This window comes from Vanessa cardui, chromosome 5 (assembly GCF_905220365.1).
Source record: "Vanessa cardui chromosome 5, ilVanCard2.1, whole genome shotgun sequence".
In the NCBI taxonomy this organism is placed as follows: Eukaryota; Metazoa; Arthropoda; class Insecta; order Lepidoptera; family Nymphalidae; genus Vanessa; species Vanessa cardui.
The window spans coordinates 12,109,787-12,127,113 of record NC_061127.1 but is presented as its reverse complement, the minus strand read 5'-3'; the positions used below and the strand labels follow the sequence as shown (position 1 = coordinate 12,127,113).

The following is a 17,327-nucleotide window of genomic DNA, read 5'->3' as shown; positions in this document are numbered from 1 at the left end:
ACAAGCACCTGATTACAGTGCTGGCACTGCTGGATTTCAGTAATGCATTTTGCACTGTAGACTTTGATATTTTACTAGCTATACTACGTTCTCTTAACATATCTCCTAAGGTGACTGACTGGTTTCATTGTTACTTGCGAGGGCGTCGGCAGCGCGTATATACTAATGGTCGTAACTCAGACTGGTGTATGCTAAGCGCTGGTGTCCCGCAAGGTGGCGTGTTGTCTCCTCTATTATTTTCTATATTCATTTCCTCTATCACTAATCACATTTCTTCTCTCTACCACTTGTACGCAGATGATCTCCAAATATATTCACAGACACAATTCGGCGGGCTCTCGAACACCATTGATTTAATAAACAAAGATTTGATGCACATAAGTCAATGGAGTAAATCTTATGGTCTGAGAGTTAATCCCACAAAAACGAAGGTGATTATCATTGGTAGCCCGAGACTTATTTCACGGATTGACTGGAAACAATTACCACCTGTCCTTTTTGATGGCGTCTGCATACCAATCTGTGAAACAGCAAAAAATCTCGGCGTTATCTTTGATAGGCACCTTTCTTGGGCACCTCAAATAAATGAGGTTAGTAAAAAATTGTTTTCATCCTTTGGCTCACTGAGAAGATTGAAAAACTTTTTACCCATTCCAACTAAAGTTACGCTTGCACAATCTCTCCTTCTACCGATTCTTGACTATGCCGACACCTGTTATACAAACTTAAGTGAGGAGCAATTAAATAAACTTGAGCGATTACAAAACCTATGTATACGGTTCATATTTGGTTTACGCAAATATGATCATGTTTCCGAATTTCGCCAAAAACTCAAGTGGCTCCCTATTCGCCTTCGCAGGAATACTCACATTTTATCTCTTCTTTATTCTATTCTTTTTAATCCAGCGACACCCTTCTATCTTAAAGAGCGTTTCACTCTCCTTAGGGAGACTCATAAGCGTGCTCTTCGCTCGAATGAAAATTTAATTCTCTCCATTCCTTCTCATTCTTCTTCTTACTATTCTAAGTCCTTCACTGTAGAAGCTTCTCGACTTTGGAATACATTACCCTTAGCTGTAAGGCGCGCACAGTCATTAGCCGTTTTTAAAAGTATGGTTAAGGACTTTTACTTATCGCATTAGTTATTCTAAGCAGTCGTTGTTGTTGTTAATTTCTTGTTTAGTTAATATCTCCTATTTTATTATATATATTTTATGTATTTATTTATGTATGTATGTATGTATTTAATATAGTATATATTTATATTATATATATTTATTGTTATTTGTGTAGTGTATACTATTCTATTAAGAATTTATACTATATATATATATATATATATATATGTAAAAAGTTATTGTACCCTTCCCATTAATATCAATATCATGATTCTTTACCCAAAGGTTGCCTGGAAGAGATCGCTGCTTAGCGATAAGGCCGCCTGTTGCACCTCATGCAACTTTTATGTAAATAAAATGTAATTTTTTTAGTTGTAAGATTGGGTGCAATAAAGAATAAATAAATAAATAAATGTGTAGTTTTTACCCTACCCAATGTTAGAAAGCAAAATTATAATATATATTTAAACGGTGGCCCGCTTGATGTAGCCGATACTACCGTGTTCTTGGGAATAGAATTGGATTCCAGACTTCAGTGGAGTCCCAATTTGTCGTCCCTAACAGGGAGACTCAGCTCCGCAGCATACGCGGTTAGAAAAGTTAGACAACTAACTGATATTGATACCGCTCGTTTAGTTTATTTTGGTTATTTTGGTTATTTTCAAAGTATTATGTCATATGGCATATTACTTTGGGGTAACGCTGCAGACATTGAATCTGTCTTTATTTTGCAAAAGAGAGATACAAGATTTTGTAGATGATAAAAAAGCGTGGAATTAATACCAGGCAGGATATATTAATTTAATAATTGTATTAACTTAAAAATTAACTAACATGACTGTATTTTTTTAAATGTTGAAAAAGAGTAACTACCGATTTTCTTGCCGGTTCTTCTCGGTAGAATCTACTTTCCGAACCGGTGGTAGCTTCACTTAATTGTTAAATGACGATTCAAAAGTGCTTGTAAAAGCCCACTTCAATAAATTATACTTTGATTTTGATTTTGAAACGATTAAATATCTGAACAAAAGCAACGAATAACTATTTTGCACTAATTATTCCGATTACTCCTTATCTGTCGTATCTATTACAAGACTTTTAAGTTATGCATGTGTTTTGTTGAAATAATAGAAATTGCGTTAAGTAACATGCACAATTAACAATTTATTTTAAACGATTTTATTTTTGGAGCTGATCAATTCCTTAGAATCTAGACTGATGAGAAGAATAGCGTGACAATTTGTACCTAGGATCTACTTACTTAATTTAACTTTTACGTAATTATTTTCTCTCTACAATAAAACTTTAAAGATTTTTTTTTCAAGTTAACAGAATACATGAAATTTAATCAGCCAATTGACGGCATCATTAGCGTTCATTGTCAAAATAATACTTTATTTAAGTTTTACATTAATTTTATTTTTTAATCTTTAAAATTTATATTATAATTAATAAAAAAATTGAGTCTTATAATTATTGAACTCTATCATTCTCTATGCCTTGAGTCACTTCCTTCTTTTACGTCTTTTCTTTCTCACACCGTCCATGCTTCTACGCAGCCTCCTTTTGGTAGGTAAATAGGAGGAGAAAAAAATCACGAATTACCTCCATAACAGTTTAAAATGTGTAGTTAATTTAATTTTATAAAATTGAAATGAAAAGTATTGAAAAACTAATCTCTATTTACAGTGAATAACATAAATTAAGAACTAGCAAACAATTCAACTAAAATAAATTATAAAACTAAAACTACATAATTAAAATCATAATTTGTTTTTATAATATGTCTCGAGCTCGACGGTGAAGGAAAACGTCCTGAAGAAAACCTCCTCCATTAACAGAATGAATTTTGTGGTGGAATAAGATCTAAACTTTCTTCTCAAACGAAAACGTAACCCAGAATTGGCATTTATGGGCAGCTATGTTCTGTGGAACCATCTCATAATATTTGTGATTAGAATTGATTCTCTAGTTTGGTATTCAATACATAGAATAAAATAAAGTCGCTGACCGTTGTCTGTCCATATACACTACATCGTAAAAATTAAACAACGGATTTTGATGCGGTTTTTTTTCAATAGATAGCTTGATTTAAGAGGTAGGTTTATTATTTATGCAAAATATAATAGAAAACCTGATAATTTTAATTTTAGAAGTTTGTAATGTAATGTCATAAATAAACAAATTCTGTAATATATTTAGTATCAGCATTGCACCCGTTTGAAGCCGGGTTGGGTCGCCAGTGTAGGATAATATAATGAAAAATTGGATATTTTTGGTATGGGTCCGCCCACCCATAAGAAATAAGGAAAATAAATACAGATACGCAAAATATAGTATTTATAGCTATTCCAATAATAGATATAAAAATATTTACATATCATTTGTAGAAAATTGTTATATAATGTTAAGTTAATTAGCTGTTTTATTATTTGATTATATATTTTTCACGTATTATAAAAGGCGTGAATGTGAAAAATATTTATAAATAGATCCTGGTATTCACTTGTTATTATTTCTCAGTTCGCACGCGGTCACTTCGCTAATGATAATAATTTGTCAATGTTTATTTATTAGCAGGACGATATGTTAATGAATGGAAGAGTTTAACGTGCTGAGACATATTATATACATAATAAATAATAAAACATTTATTTACATAAGTATTAGAAACTATAAGGCTTTAATTATATACAAATAAAAATTAGAAGTACGCAGTCACTAAACTGTGTCAATAATCGAAGTACTGAAAAAAAAACTAACTAGTCTACAGACCCGTTGGTCCAGTGATTAGAACATCTGAATTTAATCCAAGAATGCACGTTTAAGTCCTTAATATAACCACCGAATTGTCACGTGCTTCATTTGTTTTTGTAATTTGAAAATATCGTGATCTGAAACCAGCAACAGGGCAGCGTTGTGATCAATTTTCAGTATCACTTATATTGTATACAAAAATGCACATTAGGAACGTAAATAGGTAAATTTATAGATTAATAGTTCCGTTATGGAAGTACTGCAGCACAGAAACTTATATACCGTTAAACTAATCGCAATAATTATTCAATTACTTACATATGTACATACTAATTCATATTTATAAACAGGCATCTCGTCCAGTTTCTAGTAGGTTCATTTATTATTAGAATAATTAAATACGGGATATTTGCCATCATTATTAAACGTTTCTCCTGAACAATACATTCGTAGATAATGTCGAAATATCCAGCTTTACTGAATAAAAATAAAAAGGTTCATTATAGTATATTATATCGTATTTTTATTTGGCTCGACGTGAGATAAAGTTGCATCTTACGTATTTGTGGTAATAACTTAAATCCTAACTTTGGGAATCCATTTATAAGCGGGTTTTATTACGGTTTGGAATTACGAGTACATAAACTGCTGTTTAATTTATTTTTATTTATTTGCAGTTTGATGGTAGGATATGTTATGGGTGATATCTTCTCGAGCAGAAGATTTGGACTTTATTTAATCACGCTAATGCAATGCGAGTTAAATAAACATGTGAAAGAAATTGATCCAATGCTTACCACATCAGCCTGTAAATTCCCACTGCTGGGCTAAAGGCCTCCTCTCCCTTTGAGGAGAAGGTTTAGAACATATTCCACCTCGCTGTTCCAATGCGGGTTGGTGGAATACACATGTGGCAGAATTTCTATGAAATTTGTCACATGCAGGTTTCCTCACGATGTTTTACTTCACCGCTGAGCACGAGATGAATTATAAAGACAAATTAAGCACATGAATCAGTGGTGCTTGCCTGGGTTTGAACCCGCAATCATCGGTTAAGATGCACGCGTTCTAACCACTGGGTCATCTCGACTCCAATGCTTAAATGAATATAATTTATCGATAACGAAAGCAGGTCATTAAATAATAAACAAACACATGTAAGATCAGCTTGTCAGTCGGATATAAGCATACCCCGATTAAAATACTTTTCAACCGACTTCCAAAAGGAGGAGGTTATCAATTCGTCTGTATTTTTTTTTTATGTTTGTTACCTCATAACTTTTCACTGGGTGGACCGATTTGGATAATTTTTTTTTTGTTTGAAAGGTAGTGCTTCCCGTGGGGTCCCATTTTTTTTTATTTTTCTGATGATGGTATCCATATGAAAACGACATAAGTCTTAAATTTGCATTATGTATATGCGCGACAAATAGGTGAATAACTGAAAATCACGTTAACCAATTTTGATAATTCTTTTTTTATTATAAAATATATACTTCAAGGGTAATTTGGTGAAAGTTTGGTAAGGTTCTGAGCACAGGATCCATGACAAAGTAACGGAACGGAAGGGAACGGAACAATTTTGAGGAGCACGTTAGCGATACTCAGTCGAATCTTTTATTTATAGGTTATTTGGATATTTGAGTCACCTTCCGTAATGTGGTTATGTTTATGTAATTATCATAGTCGAATATTATAATCAACTAGCTACCCACCCCGGCTTCGCACGGGTGCAATACTGATACTAAATATACTACAGAATTTGTTTATTTACGACATCACATCGCAAACTTCTAAAATTATCAGTGTTTCTTTACTATATTGTTCATGTATTATATACACAAACATTCCCCTTGAATCACACTATCTTTTAAAAAAAACCGCATCAAAATCCGTTGCTTAGATTTAAAGATATAGGGACAGAGAAAGCGACTTTGTTTTATACTATGTAGTGATGGAACTCCTATACGGCTCGCAGTTAGGGTGCGATATGGGGCAGAATTTCTTACTATCTTTAATCAAATTTTGTGTATGTGATATGATGTCATATGATGTACGAAATATAGTTGGTCTTTTTCAAAGTTTTTTTGCTGAGTTCGATTACAGCTCTTTCGAGGGATCCTTGTAGTTTAAGCCGCGTGACGTATTAAATTCGCATTTTCGAAAGTCTATTTTTGCTTTATTCGCAAGTTTTCTTTGAAATTGTCCTCGAAGTAGTTTCTGACTCATATAAACGGACCGCTTGATCTATCCATATTAAAAAAAATAGTTAGTCAACATCAGCTTCACTTAAAATTAAAAAAAAAAATAAAAATTTTAACAAAAAGAAAAACCGACTTCAAACAAAACACTATTTTAAAACAAATGAATATACACGAAAAAGTAATAAAAATACTTGCGTATTCAACATATTTTTTAGAGTCTTCCTAAGTTAAATGAAATGAAAAATATTAGACTACTTAAAAGTCGATTAACGATTATATCATGTAGTTATAATTATTGTTATATTTGGAGTCGGTGTCGGTTGTTAAAGTATTCTCGTATTGTTTTTTGATAGATATACTGTAGGGTTTTATTGGCTGACACCGGCTCCAAATATACCAATAACTATAACTACATGATATAATCGTTAATCGACTTTTAAGTAGTCTAATATTTTTCATTTCATTTAACTTAGGAAGACTCTAAAAAATATGTTGAATACGCAATTATTTTTATTACTTTTTCGTGCATATTCATTTGTTTTAAAATAGTGTTTTGTTTGAAGTCGGTTTTTCTTTTTGTTAAAATTTTTATTTTGTTGTAATCGCTGCGCTATATCGGTTCGGGATTATAATATTGAATAAGAAATACCGTTGTAAATAATAAATGAAGGTTTTTTCGTCACGCAAATTAATGTATTTGAATAATTGAAATTGACATTTGAATCGTTATGTTTGCCCTTTGTTAATTGAGTCAGTTAATTGCTTGGATTTTATTTACATTACATCCAACTTTTTTTTTTCTTTTTTTCATGGTATAGGTATGCGGACGAGCATATGGGCCACCTGATGGTAAGTGGTCAACATCACCCATAGATAATGACGCTGTAAGAAATATTAACTATTCTTTACATCGTCAATGTGCCACCAACCTTGGGAACTAAGATGTTACGTCCCTTGTTCAGGCACAAGATAGTTACACTGGCTCACTCACCCTTGAAACTGGAACACAAAAATACTGAGTACTGTTATTTGGCTGAAGAATAACTGATGAGTGGGTGGTGCCTACCCACCCTACCACCAAGTAACCTTGCATTAATGTTTTATTTAAATCAAGCAGTTCGCAGCAGTTCAGAAGATGAAGTTAAAATACTTCTATCCCGGAATAGAAGTATATTAAATTATTATCCATCCATAGCTACGACATTGACTAAGACATAGTTCCCGGGTAATATCTTTTCTATGAAATATTGTATCGTTGTATCGATAAAATTCCGTAGAACATTTTATAGATACATTTTATAGATCAGATGTTATTCAGCTACAGTTATCTGAATATTGACAAGTCAGCTACGTAGTTATGCTATGTTATATATGTGTGTACACAAACACAGATGCACTTTTTAATCCTCCCCTCTCATAATCGACAGGATTGAGTATAGTTCAAAGACATTGCAAAAGACTTATGTGTTTTCCGAGGCATAAAATTGTTAACTGTTAAATTTTAAACTTGGAACTTGCTTTGAATTTTTGACGGAATTATTCAATAACTTTTTTAAATAATACTGGAAGGCCTGCTGCCTTAATAGAATTTAGCTGTTATATTTATTACGTGAGATTGTACTCCTGTAATGTAGGAATATGTTCCAAACCCTCTCCTTATTGGGAGAGGAGCCCATCAGTGGGAAATTTACAGGCTGTTACACTTTAACTAAACTAAATCAAGTTACTCCTGTAATGTATTAGCATTCACATTAATTTTATTTGTAAAGAATATTCAATTATTTTCTTAATCGAATTGCACTTAAAATGAAAACAATGAATAACATTAGTCATAATACGATAAATACCCAATTTAACGCAATATTCAGTACTTCAAATAAAATGTGTATTTATAAATTGGAATTGCAAATGAATGTATAACAAGTTGACAATTTTATTTGTGATTAAATATTTGTGTAAAAGCAAGAGTTTACTTCTTGTGCGTTTGAATATGATAAAAGTTAGTATTATAGCCTAAGTAACTCCTTAGTATATTAGATATTTACCAGTGGAAGTTCCATCACAATCGGTCCAGATGTTCCAGAGATTAGCCGAAACAAACAGATAGACAGTAAATTTTAAAAATGTATTTATTGGTATATGGAACGTCAAAGATCGATGTTAATAAACATATTTCTTTATGATATATGTAAACGGATGGGAATGTGGGTTACCTAAGGGTAGGTGGTCATCACCCACATCAAATTATACTTTATTCAAGTAGCTTTTTACAAGCACTTTTGAATCGTATTTAACAACTATTTTAAGTGAAGCTACCACAGGTTCGGAAAATAGGTTCTACCGAGAAGATCCGGCAATAAACTCAGTAGTTACTATTTATCGCCATTTAAAAATGGCGCTGCAAGAAATATTATCCATTCCTTATATAGTCGATGCGATTCCACCTTGGAAACTAAGATGTTATGCCCTGTGTCTATGGTAATGTTGGCTCGCTTCTCCTTTAAGCCGTGACACAGCAGCATTGCTGTTTGGATGTAAATATCTAATGAGTGTTTGGTACTTACCCAGATGATCTTGCACAAAGCCCTTTTTTTCGCTGGAAAAACGCTTTACGCGCTTCCCCTACGTGATGGAAAGTGGGGGGGTGTGTGGGAATCCCCGGTTTCCTGAACGCTCAATGCGCCCAGGACCACAGGGTTTACCCACTAAAAAACCAGCGGTACCCTCTTCGTCTTTCGGCGGGCGCCACGGGATTGCTTACGCATGCTACCGTGACAAACCTTGCACAAAGCCCTACCACAATAATAGATACCTTTAAAATCTCAAATTATTTGTGTTTGACTTTTTGACGGCTGTGTCGGGCTTTACCAGTGGAAACAAGCCAACTGAACAATATAAATATGCACGCAGATGCGCTCTCTTTTTTTCCCTTACTGTCATAATCCGATGAGACCACAATGGGCAATGGCTTTGCTTGTGTTTAAATAAATAAATATTGGACAACATCACATACACTACTCTGACACCAAGGTAAGTAGCTAAAGTACTTGTGTTATGGAAAATCAGAAGTAACAACGGTATCACAAACACCCAGAACCAAGACAACATAGAAAACTTATCTACATCGTATCGAACCCGGGACCTCGGAGTGGCGTACCCATGAAAACCAGTGTACACATTGCTCGACCACAGAGGTCATGAAGAGTTGCTATCATCATCATCATCTCAGGATCATCAATTTAAGCTTGACACTAGACCAGGCATAGATAAGTCAAGTAGTGTATTGTGTTCATTAAAGAGATATTAAGATTTTCAGCTAATTGGCTTCGGAAACTCTACCTAATTATTTTGTTAGAAATCCGTAGATCATTGGAGTGTTATGTTCCTGTAGTTACACTGGCTCAATCACCCTTCGAACCGGAACACAACAATACTGGGTACTGCTTTTTGGCGGTAGAATATCTAATCATGCGTGGTCCTACCCCAAACGAACTAACACAAAGCCCTAAAACCCAGTGGTATTTCAAGGCAGTTCCTTTTGCTATACCTAATTAGTATTCAAAACGATTTTCAGTGTCATCTTAAAGCATACTCTAAGATGACACTGAAAATCTACAAAAAGGTGTATATACAATATTTTTGATGGTGTTATTATGTGAAATAACACTAATTAAATATTCATATACATAATACGCCTTGCGTTTATATCTATTTTAGGAACATGTAGGTTATTTTTCTGACGTTTGGAGTGACATATCCGACAAAAAGATTGACCGCGGAAAAATATAGTTCTTTTATTAATCGCCAGTAATTTAACACTATTTGTAAATTAGCAACAATGCCAAAACATACATTTTGTTGTCGTAAACTCGACGTGTTAAGTATAAGTAATAGTTTCCGGGGCCGTTGGAAACAATCCAAGGTAATCAATACGTACGGGGCTGAAGTTTTACATTCGTATAATATATGACCGTTTGAACTAAGAATAATCAAGGCTTTATTTGAAAATGGAATGTGTTCCTATTCAATATTTTTTCTCGAAACATAGATAACGTATTATGATTTTATTTTTTAATATTCATATCGATTATTCGAAAAAGGTTTACATGAATACTTTCATATTTTCTGTGTTGGGTACTTTTTTTCCTAAAATAAGTTAATTTCTTTGAACATTAAAGTGTGCTTTCTTAAAAAATATATATGAAATATATCCTTGTGAGATCTAAGAAATGTGTTCTCTTCTCTTTAAGGTCTATACTTTTTTGTACATCTACGTAGTAAGTTAGCGCGCCATTCGTAATCTCATTGTTATTATTCTATTGTAAGTATTTAATTACTGTTAACTCAGCAACTATAGCTTTAATATTAATAATAAATGAAATAAATAATTTGTAATGCAAAGTGAAACATAGTAGTTTATTATTTGGCACCGACTTTAGACTGTTTTGTAATACGTAATAAACTTATTAATGATAAAGTTATTTTGTTTTATAGTTCATTTTGTAATTTGTTTCGTAAAATCTCTCTGCTTAAGAATAATGTTAGGAAATGCTCTACCACGTTGTTTCAGACCAGATTGATGGAAACACATTTTCATTTAACACGAGCAGCTTTTCCTTAAAATGTAGTCCACCTTTACTAAGTTCGAGGTTAATTGTAGGTAGTTGAAATGAGCTTTCTGAGGCTCACAATCTTCGCTCACTTTTAGGTATTCCAATATTAAAAAAAAAAAAAACTTAATTAACCTTGTAAGTCAAAAATTGAGTAACGTTTTTTTTCCGTTTTACGTGATATTTGTTAATTCACGAACTGAACTTCTTCATAAACATTTATGGGTTCAATATGTAGGTCAAGTTCGTGTTACGGCTTGTGGTTTTTATGCTACGTTATATTGAGAGGGTTGTTTCAATAAGGTCTTTGATGTGTGCTAAGAGTTATGTTGATTTTATTCGAATGTTCATAATAACTTGTACATTCAGGTATTTTTATGTGTCCACTGTATAATCTATATTGGTGATACTTAAAAGCTATTACCTAGTGTTTATTAAATACTGTGTATAATATACGATATACATATAGTGCGAATCGCCAACTAAAAATTAAAGTATTCTAAAAAAGTGAATGTCAATATAAATTTTGTATGGTACTTTATTAAAAAAAAAAAATACAAATTAAAATATACTTATAAAATAACGAACAGCTTTGTTAGTTGCCAGCATTAAAAATACAGCTATTTTTAATTATTCTTTAAAAATACCTATAAACGTTTATAGATTTTTCGATCGCGATAAAACTATGCTTATCATCCAATAAAGAGTTACAAGTGTATTCGATATGATATATATATGGTGTCTAAAAAATTTAACTATATTATTTATCATACTTGTTAAAGAGTCATATTGATAGAATATTTGCATATATAGAATATACACATTGCATACAGTTTCGTAAAGTTATTGTAAGATGAATATTCGCAGAATTGACCAAATATTTTCATTAAACCACTACTTTATTACAGCTGTAATTCTTATCGTTTTCGATAAGATTGTAATTTCAATTAAAAACTAGTATCGATACATAATATCTTAAGTTTAGTTAAAAATACATTATCCTCAAACCTATCTCTTAATAAAATATTACTTCGAATATTTAATTGATACAAATTATATCATGATTTTTTTTATTAGGAGAGAATTATTATATAATTATGTATCGAAATTGTATTTCCTGTAAATTATATTCAGTAATATTAATTATATAAAACTTCGTTTATTTCGAGTACTCTATTTAATTGCGGAATTAGCGTTAATACGTGTATAAAACGCCGAGTGAAATTAAACAAGTTATTTGAACAGACGTACCTTTACATATGACTCGTTTTATGTCACTTATTAATCCGAGCGCCGGATCTGATGTTCTTTACCACTAATTGCATTCATAAAACTCATAACACTTCGTATTACGTCGAAATTTTTAAAGCATCAACGCGCTACATCTGTTTTATATATTGATGTGTTTTTTTAATAAAGTTTTTAAACCGCGTGACCGTATGTGCGGTCAATGGCTGGAGAGACACATCATATCTGTACGGAGGCTGGTTTGGTACTGACAGTTTTCAATTGTTTACTACGCCCCGCCCGCCCTTCGAGCCACGCCGTAGGGCACGAATCTAAGTGATGTATAACCTCTTTGCTAGACGTACACTGAGTTATTTTATTAGATTGTTCAACGTGAGCTGGAAGTTGTGTAGCCTTTGCATAGTCAACAACGGCTTTTGTTTTTTAATTTTTAAGTGTTCTCTTGACTTGAATCTATTAAGCTACGTGGGTAAACATTGTTTACTTTTTTTATTTATCTCAATTTTTTCGGCATAGAAATTAAAATTCGGGTTTTTTTTTTTGAATTGGCAAAAAGAAGAAAGAGTTAATAAACTTAAAACACTTAGAAATCGATTAATGAAATAAGTTTATAACGTTATGTAGAAAACAGGAGCTTCATGAATTTGTTCGGTAATTTACAATTAGAATTAAATTGGTCTTTGAAAGTTTTACTTATAGTATGAATGTAATAAGCGAAATCGATAATAATTACTTTTTTTGCTTCGATTTTGTTTGTTGTTTGAGATTTTTCGCTTCTTCTTTCAAAATAGCCTGAATAGTGTAACAGTCTCTTGCAACAATAAAAAGATTTGTATTTTCCAAAAAACGATCTAACGTTAATAAACACGCAAGATTCTATTAAACTATTTTATTTTCCAAAGTAACTCTCGGTGATCCTCTTAATTAAGGTCTACCTGTTTAAGAGGAGTCACCTAAAAGGGTACCTAGCTGGACGTAGAAAGCTTTGACACATATTAGATGTTATACGTATTGTTGGAATAAACAAGCAACATCTGCGTCAAGTAACAAACCTACCCTTAAAAAAAAAATTGGCGGGATATTCGTAGTTGACACATTGAGATCGCGATTATAATTATTACGGTGTAATATGATTATTGATAGTTGTTTGTGTTCTATACTAAATGTTTTTTATTGTGGTAGATTGATTGTTATTTTAAATTCAAGATAATTAATTGTTTTAGAAGTTAACCTACTTCCTACTTCTGGTTCTAAAAGTATGTATTCTATGCCCAGCAGAGGATTGTGGCTTGTGACTGGTTGGTATATAAAAATTGCTTATATCCACAGAATTACGAAAAAAGAAAACATTTAAATAATTTAAACTATGCAAATGACGGTCGGTTAATCAATACGAGCTATTCTATTTTACGAAAGTCGTCCAAAGCTAAATATAAATGTAACCAGAGGCAACGTTGTTCCGAAACCACATATTATCAACACCCATCAAATTTAATACGTTGTAAAGCATTGTTTACAAATAACGATACTAAAAAATATATATGAAATGAGTTTTTATGATAAATAAAAAAAAATACATCAGGTTTCTTGTGGATGAGTACAGATAAAAAATAACGAATTGTCAAAAAAAAAAATTACGCACAGACATAAAATAGTTATAGGTATTTAATAAATAATTAGAATGTCTTTAGGGTTCAATTTGGAACGAATTCTATTTTTAAAAATATTTTAGATAGGTATCTTACAAACCTACCAGGTTCATATATTGTTGAATTTAAAATTGCTTGAAGTTCAGAAATATGGCAAAATTTTCTCGCGGCAACGCCGGTTTATTTCAATTAATTTTAAATCGTTAGAATTAAATTAGACTTCATTAAAGCAATTTAAATTTGTGTCGTCGTCGCCGTATTTTCGTTGATAATGGCTGTTTTAATGAATTTAACAAAAAAACTTTATAATATGCAAATAATTCTATGTCTCGTTTGAATTCTTGCTTGCGATTCATGTTTATAAATCAAAGATATGCTGTTGAATTTTTAGTGGTTTTTTATTAATAGTCGTCTAGGCGCCGCTCGTAAAATTTATTTAGAACTACTTTGTAAATATTTGTATATGTTATGCATTATACTCTTTATTTTAAAGCATCGTTGCATTTTATATATTTTGTATGTAGCTTAACTGAGCTTATTAGGTTATACTTAACATACTGTTTAACCTAAATGTCTAGATCATTATTGATCGAAACCTGTATCAAACTATTGTATTGTTACTAACTATTAGAAGCATTTTCCCGCAATTGACTCTCTAGGCCAAAAATAATCACTTTTAAAGGTGTTATAGGTTATAAAGTGTAAGTCTATAGACTTTATAAAGTCTTAAGTGTTGTAAAGTTATGTATTCTAAAAGTAAGCGGCAAAAATGTATAGTATGAAATTAGAGAAGTATAATTATGCCATTTGTTCACTTCAGCATTGTCCCGCGGACATTCCGGTTTTTATTATTGCTTCCCACATATGATATGGGGTAATACATATAGTCCCACATAAAGTATCATTTCAGTCCAAGAGCTCAGATTAATTTCAGTGAAGTGAAGTATAATAGATAGTCGTAAGAGTTTTTAAATGGTCTGTGTTACTGGAACGTTTGAGTGAAAAGATTCTTTTCAAAACCGTTCCATATTTTGTCACGTATATTAATTGTCCGTTTTAAAATATAGTTTTATTTTTAACACAATTATATATAACCAGTGGGTCTCCTCAAACTTCGTGTGTTACAGCTATCGTCTATAAAATTTGGGCCAAAAAACGCTAATAATATATGAGAGTTTTACTTTGGTTCTGATGTGTGGCGGTCAAGTACAGCGTTCGGCGTTCTTTATTAATTAATTTTAATTACAAAACTACATAAATTAATTTCATACATACTATTTTCGTAACACCATTAAAAAAACATCTGTCTGTTGCGGCATGTTATTTAATAATAATAACAACAAAATGATGATTAATAAGGCTGATGTAACAAATTGTTGTTAATATAAACTATGAATGTTTACTTGGTGGTAGAACTTTGTGCAAGCCCGTCTGGGTAGGTACCACCCATTTAGCAGTTATTCTACCGCTAAACAACAGTACTCAGTATTGTTGTGTTCCGGTTTGAAGGGTGAGTGAGCCAGTGTAACTGCAGGCACAAGGGACATAACATCTTAGTTCCCAAGGTTGGTGGCGCATTGACGATGTAAGGAATAGTTAATATTACAGCGTCATTGTCCTGTTGATGGTGACTACTTACCATCAGGTGAATACCATAAAAAAAATGTTCTGATTGCATTGTAAACATTTAGTCTTTGTCTGTAAATCTTTTAAATTAATATTGAACTAAAAAAAAGATTTTCCTTTAATTAAATTTAGAATTATTTAATTTACTTAAAAATGTATAATATTTTGTTTAATAAGTCAATTTACATTAACATAACTTCGATAATCGGGACAAGATTTATTTTATTATTATTAACTGTATATTTCGAACCTTTTTAAATTTATCGTTTTTTATACGTTATCTTGTTTCGCGTCCCACTCTTTTTAATATTTAATTAGCTACTTATTTGAACTTTAACTTACAAAATAAAATATTATTTTATTTTATTAATCCCTTACTTATATGGCTGTTATAATTTTTAAAAATAGTATAATTTGTTTTTCATTTAATCTTTTCGGTATGACTACTAAGGTATAGATTCTGTGAAAGTGTTTTCATCGAGACACCGTTAGTGTAAGATAGTTTAAGCTTTAGTTAGTAAGCTTGTAAACTTTTGTAGAGCTATTCTGAAACAAGGAATTCGAACTTTAGTTTGAAGGGTTAGGACACGTAAGCCAGGCTCAAGGGACATAACATTTCGGCTTCCAAGTCAAGGCTATGGGTATTCTTATAATTAATTATTACCAAATGTTTTTAAATAATAATATTTTACATATAAAACGTACTATTTATTAACTGAGCAATAATCGAAATTTAGTCAATTTCTGACAATAATAATAAGAACATGCATGACCAGTCGTAATGTGTATAACTCGATTTGGGCCCCTTTAGGGATCAGTATATATGACCTTGGCATCTCCAATGTTATTAGTTAACTACTATTTAAATGGGGTAGTTAAATATTATGTACATATGATGCAATCTAGGAGGCAGTAGGTGATTTACATCTATGAAATTTTGAAAATGACGTACAACACACTTTCCAAGCCTGTTGGTCTATCAAAAAGAACTTTTGCGTAGGAATTCTTTATGGAGCACTAAGAGATGATTTTTTAATTCAAAAGTGGTATAAATTTTGTAAGAATGTTTGAAATATAAAAAACAGTATTTAAGGTTTTGTTAATAACTTTAAACTGTCTGAAAATTCATAATCCAAGAGAGGACAGATTAAATAAAATTTAAGAAAAGTCTGTAGAATGCGTTATTTTTTAAAGTTTGAAAATCGGTCGTTTGAATTTTGTTTATGAATAAAAGGCAGGCATTACAGCGTTTTTGAAAATTCATCATCAAAGAGGTTTTAATTTGAGTTTTAAGTTTGAATAGAAGGTAACAATTTTTATGCTAATTCTATTCATAATTATAGTATTGTGAATTTGAAATTTCAGTGTTTGAAATATGGAAATTCGTCATTATGCTCCGGTGCTTGAGTAAAAATATTGATTATTCGTCCCTCAAGAAGTTTAGACTTGGATCAAAATTACGCAGAGATTTCCATTCTTTTATAAGTCTCAATCGTAGTAATTGGTCTTTAGGCAAGGCAGACTACAAAAACTGTAAAATATGAAAATTAGATATATTGAAATATAATATATCTGATGCGACATGCCATTGGGTAAATAGCTAGTATATAAAACTTTTTTTTTCTATGGTATAGTTTGGCGGACAAACATATGGGACACCTGATGGTAAGTGGTCACCATTACCCATAGACAATGACGCTGTAAGAAATGTTAACTATTCCTTACATCGTCAATGTGCCACCAACCTTGGGAACTAAGATTTTATGTCCCTTGTGCCTGTAGTTACACTGGCTCACTCACCCTTCAAACCGGAACACAACAATACTGAGTGCTGTTATTTAGCCGAAGAATAACTGATGAGTGGATGGTACCTACCCAGACGGGCTAGCACAAAGCCCTACCACCAAGTAAAACCGAACATACATATATTAATTGTAGTTGCATCTTGGTACTTGCATTTGTTTTCGAACACAATTGCTAATTAATATCTATAATAGACAACGTATAATAAACCATAAAGTCAGTTGTATTCTAGACGCGAAGTATCTACCTTAATTGGTTAATCGATGATAACTATCCGTAACGACCCATTGTTCTATTATAGCGCGTAAAATG

The 17,327-nt window shown here is 31.8% G+C and overlaps 1 protein-coding gene across 1 annotated transcript in view; it reads right to left on the bottom strand.

Annotated features, from left to right (window-relative positions):
• The window catches only part of LOC124529917 (globin-like), a 28,168-nt gene extending 16,013 nt beyond the window's left edge, over positions 1-12,155 (bottom strand). The window contains exon 1 of the mRNA XM_047103856.1: positions 11,941-12,155. The gene's annotated coding sequence lies outside the window, so the exon portion shown is untranslated. The remainder of the gene's footprint in view (positions 1-11,940) is intronic.
• Between the last annotated feature and the right edge of the window lie 5,172 nt (positions 12,156-17,327).